At 41.5% G+C, this 5,275-nt stretch overlaps 1 pseudogene; it reads right to left on the reverse strand.

Annotated features, from left to right (window-relative positions):
* LOC101985797 overlaps positions 1-4,427 on the reverse strand; it is a 27,092-nt pseudogene extending 22,665 nt beyond the window's left edge.
* Positions 4,428-5,275: the final 848 nt, after the last annotated feature.

A 5,275-nucleotide genomic window follows, 5' to 3' on the forward strand; every position in this document is an offset into this window, starting at 1 on the left:
AAATGGTTATAAAAGAGCAAACGGAGAAACCTTGTATCGAAAAACAAAAAAAAAAAAAAAAAAAAAAAAAAAAAAAAAAAAAGAGAGAGAGAGAGAGACAGAACAATCATTACACTCTGTCTCTTTCTGTGTCTATGTCTCTCTATATATAAAATACAAGGTTTATGTAAGCCTCATGATGTATGTCAGACTGATCTCCAACTCATCATCTTCTGCCTCAGCCTCCCAAGAGTCCTAGGATTGCATGTGTCCAGCAGCACAGATGACTCTAGCTTGTTGGGGTGGGGATGGGGATGAGGGCATGTGTGGAGTCTTGTGTTCACCGTACATTCACGCACATAGACTGTGTTGTCAACTTCCTAATGATCTCCAGGAAAATCTGCTGACCACACAGAGCTGAATTTATTAGATCCAGCCCAGTAGAGGAGTATACCAAATATAGTCTTGATAATATCTCAAGATGGGGAGAAATTAACAAGGAAAAACATATTTTCTTTATCCTCTTACAGTTAGTGAATGGAGCCTGTAGACTAAACTCACAAAAGAATAAACAGGAGGAAAAAGGACACCCGGGCTTTGATCCTCAGAACCATAAAATAAAAAAAGACAATCCCAAACAAGAAAACAAGGTACACAATTTTTACTGATATGTAAATTCTTATTTACAAGAAGGAGGTGAAAACTCTAAGAAGCAGTAGTGAGGCTGAGAGGCCAGGATTTTCTTTTTCTTTTTCATTTTTTTTTTTTTTTTTGATTTTTCGAGACAGGGTTTCTCCGTAGCCTTTTGGTTCCTGTCCTGGAACTAGCTTTTGTAGACCAGGCTGGCCTCGAACTCACAGAGATCCTCCTGCCTCTGCCTCCTGAGTGCTGGGATTAAAGGCATGCGCCACCACTGCCCAGCAAGGCCTGGATTTTCTACAGAATAAGTATATGATTCAAGAGACAAGACATGCAGGATGAGACTAGAAAAGCAGTGAACTAGTGAAAGGTTGGGTAAGACCCGCTTGTGCACATTTATCTTGGACCTTGGCCTCGTCTTCCATGAAAACAGTCTATTCTTAGGGTGGGGTTGGGGGAAGGACACCTTTCTCAAAGGGAATTTATGGTTTGCTTTCAGACAGAGAAGTTGAGGGAAGAGAACTCACTCTTCAAGGAATGAGTCTCAATTGCTTTCTGCTTGAAATAACCTAAGGTATTTGGGAGAGGCACACTCTGACTGCCTTCAATAGCAGTGAGTATTTATAGCTCAGGCAGTTTATGATATAGTAGCTTTGGGCAAGTGAACCGCTTTAAAATACTTAGAGAAAAACAAAACCTTCTTTGGGTAAGGCCCACATTGGTCTTGCATTCATAAGCCTCCTTCATCAGCTTCCCTTAACCTAGGGTTACAGGCTTGCACCATCAAGTCAGGCTCTTTCACACATATGTACACATGTGTGTGTGTTTGTGTGTGTGTGTGTCTCTGTGTGTGGAGGCAAGAGATGGAGGTCATGTTTCTCCCCTTTATCCTTTTCTTCCTTTTTTTTTTATTGAGGCAGGGTCTCTCACTGACCCTAGAGCTCACCCTGATTAAGCTAGACTGGCTGACCAGTGACTCCCTGGGATCCTCTGCCTCTGCTGCCATTCCTTTTGCAGGAATCTGAGCTCAGGTCCTCATATTTATGTCAAAGGTACTTTACCTACTGAGCACCAATCCCTACACCTGGCTCTGGAAGGAACTTTTAGTTGTTACCTGCCTGAACTGGCTCTCAGTTATACCTTCTAGGAGCAAACATTTCCTGGAACAAGAATCCAAGCATTTGGTGCCTGGTCCCTGTGTTATTTAACATAAGGATACTGAAAGCATTCCTGGTCTCAGCATCATTTAACTCAGGAACAGAAAATTGCACCCTTTTCCATTCTGAAGCTAGTCGGTGTGTGGTGCAACTGCCCATGACCTCACTTCTTACTAGCATGAAATGAGTGTGGAATGAGTCTGAATCCAGGCAAGCAGTTAAGACAATGTTCAGAAAGCTACCCGCAGTCTCAACAAGGGATTAGTTGAAAGGCCTGGTTTCAGTATTTTTGCCACCAGGACATAGACTCCCACATACCCTCTTTAAGCTGCCACTCTCTCTGCAGAAGAGCCAGTTTCCTTCAACCAAAGTCCTTTTTTTCAAATGGAAATTCTGCTATAAGCTCTGATGCTGACATATTCCAAAGAAAATGAGACAAACTATAAAGCTTTGAATATTATCCACCCAGTATATGGTTGTTCACTTTATATAAAAGAGAAGACACAGGATTCAGAAGCGCTGCAATTGGAAACCAACTTTAGGCTTCATTCACAAGAACAAGTGACTGTCCCAGGACCCTGAATTCTTAAGATATTGGCACCTATCATTTTGAAAAATGGTTACATTGTACTAAGTCAATAAAGGGAACAGATACCAGGTGTAGTGTCACACACATAATCTTAGCATTCAGGGTGTGGAGACAGGAGGACCAGAATTTCAAGGTCATCCTTGGCTATATTCTAGACTTCCATGGGATTAATGAGACTCTGTCACTGAAAAGGAGACACCAAACATGCACATACAGAGAGAGGGGGGGGGGGGAGAGCATGCAGTCCTTGTGCTCACAGATAAGTACTAGGAAAGCCAGGAATTTAAACATGCAGTGTTGTCTTTTTCAACCCAAGTGATGATATCTGTTTCCTACACAGAAGGCTGAGAGTTGATGTAATTAATAGTCTGGTGACCTGTGCTTCCCGTAGGGCTAGGTCATAGCGGAATCCCCAGACGATTATGTCTGTCCCAGACCCTTCTTCCCTAAGAAGCATTCTCAGTCCATAGAACCCATCTCTATGGAAGATGCACATGTACTTTACAATAGCTCTGGTGACCTCCATGCTATCTGTAGGGAGGAGTCACTCCTAACCAGACTCTTATGTTTATCTCAGTCATTCGCCCTAGACCCTTACCTTGAGTGTAGTTTCTCAGTCAACAGAACCCATTTTATGGAAGAAGTCATGTGTACTTTGTAAATAGTTTCGATATAAACATGTCTTAAACTTTGTTGTACACATGGGATTGAGTTAATTATTATCTTAGTCAATGTTCTATTGCTGCAAAGAGACACCATGACCATGGAAAGCCTTATAAACAAAATTATTTAATTAGGGTTGGCTTATATTCAGAGGTTTAGTCCATTATCATTACGGTGGGAAGCATGGCAGCATGCAGGCAGACATGGTACTGGAGAGGCAGCTAAGAGTTCTGTATCCAGATTGTCAGGCAGCAGTAAGAGAATAAGACACTGGGCCTGCTTTGAGCTTCTAAAGCCTCAAAGCCCAACCCTGTAATCAGATGTTTCTCTCCCATCCACCAGTTCCCAAATAATCACTCAGAGGCCAATATTAATTACAAATGCTCAAACAATAGCTCAGGCTTGTTACTAGCTAACTCGTACATTTAAATTAACTCACATTTCTACTTATGCTTTGCCATGTGTCTCATGGCTTGTTACCTCATTTTTTACACATCCTGCTTGCTTGGCAGCTGGTTGGTGTCTCTTGACTCTGCCCTTCTCTTTCCCATCAGCCTTAGCTTGGTTACCCCACCTATACTTCCTGCCCAGCTACTGGCCAATTAGCATCTTATTAAACCAATTCTAATGACAAATCTTTACAGTATATGAAAGGATTATTCCATAGCACACCCCAGTGAAATACTTTTTTCAACACCTAGTCCAGCAAGGTCACATCTTCAAATCCCTGACAAGTAGCATCACTTTTTAATGGCAAGCATTCCTATGGGAGCCATTCCTGTTCACACCACAACAGTTATCATCAGGAACCCTTTTGTTTTTCCTTCAAAATTGTGTTGTGCTTAAATGTGCCTAAAATAAACTGCCTGGGGTCAGGTTCAAGAAGTTTGAACCAAAACCAGGTTCTGAAACCGGGTTCTGAGTTCTCTTAAACCAGATTTCTTTCTCGCCTCATATGGATCATTACTCTGCTGGCTGTAGTGTGTGCAGAGACCCCTACAGAGAGAGTGTTTTCACCTGGACATGTATCTATGGCAGCCAGAGGTCAACATCTGGTTGAGATTGAGGTCAGGAATTTTTCTCCATTGCTCTTTACTTTAGTTTTTGAGAAAAGATCTCTCACTGAACCTGGAACTATTCTGCGAGGCTGGCTGGCTGGCCAGTGAGCAAAAGGATATTCTTGTGTCCAACTCCCCAGTCCTGGGTTTACAGGTGTGTGCCCAGTGCCCATCTTTGATGTGGGTCCTGGAGATTCAAACTCAGGTCTTCATGCTGTGCAGCAAGTACTGAACTCTCTGAGTCATTCCCGTAGCCCTGTATCAGCACCATCTTGAATAAGACAAGGCATATCTACATCACACTCCTAATCAGAAGAACCTACCAATGCCGTCACACTGCATGATCCTTAACTATGTAACCTCTCCATTATGGGCAGGTCTCCTCTGAACCAGTGTCTCATCACTGGGAAACTGTATCTTTTTGCATAGCTCTTCCCTCTCTCTATTCATCCTCCAGATCATGCATGGTTGACTTCTGCTTCTCTTTCAGTGGGAAGGAATATCTTGTACTTTCACAGAAAGACCTTTTCTGTGAGCCTGGATTCCATAGGTCTTTAAGCCCATTCACCTTGCAATCATCAGCTTGTTTATATTTATTATATGACTGGATAAATTTGCAATAATCTTATGTTTCTGTCCATATACTAATTTATTGCCCTTTACTCCTAGTAGGTCCAGACTAGTACCAGTGGGAATAGACATCCCATTAGTCAGGCTGCAAGATCCTATAGTTAAACTCAATAGATCTTATCAAATATATGCATGCTAAAGGGCAAATTGGGCTCCTGGCTCATAGCTTAGCTGAATTATATGTTACTTTCCATTTTATTTTGCCTAAAAAAACAACAACAACAACAAAAACGAAAAGTTCCTCCAGAGATGGCTCAGCAATTAAGAACACTGGCTGTTCTTCCAGAAGTTCAATTTCCAGTGTCCACACAGTGGCTCACAACTGTCTGTAACTACAGTCTCAGTATCTGATACCCTGTTCTGGTGTGTACACATGCAGAAAAAATACTCATATTCATAAGATAGATAGTAGATGATAGATAGATAGATAGATAGATAGATAGATAGATAGATAGATAGATAGATAGATAGATAGATAGATAGGTAGGTAGGTAGATAGATAGATAGATAGATAGATAGATAGATAGATAGATAGATAGATAGATAGATAGATAGATAGA

The sequence above is a fragment of the Microtus ochrogaster genome, chromosome 7 (genome assembly GCF_000317375.1).
Source record: "Microtus ochrogaster isolate Prairie Vole_2 chromosome 7, MicOch1.0, whole genome shotgun sequence".
In the NCBI taxonomy this organism is placed as follows: domain Eukaryota; kingdom Metazoa; phylum Chordata; class Mammalia; order Rodentia; family Cricetidae; genus Microtus; species Microtus ochrogaster.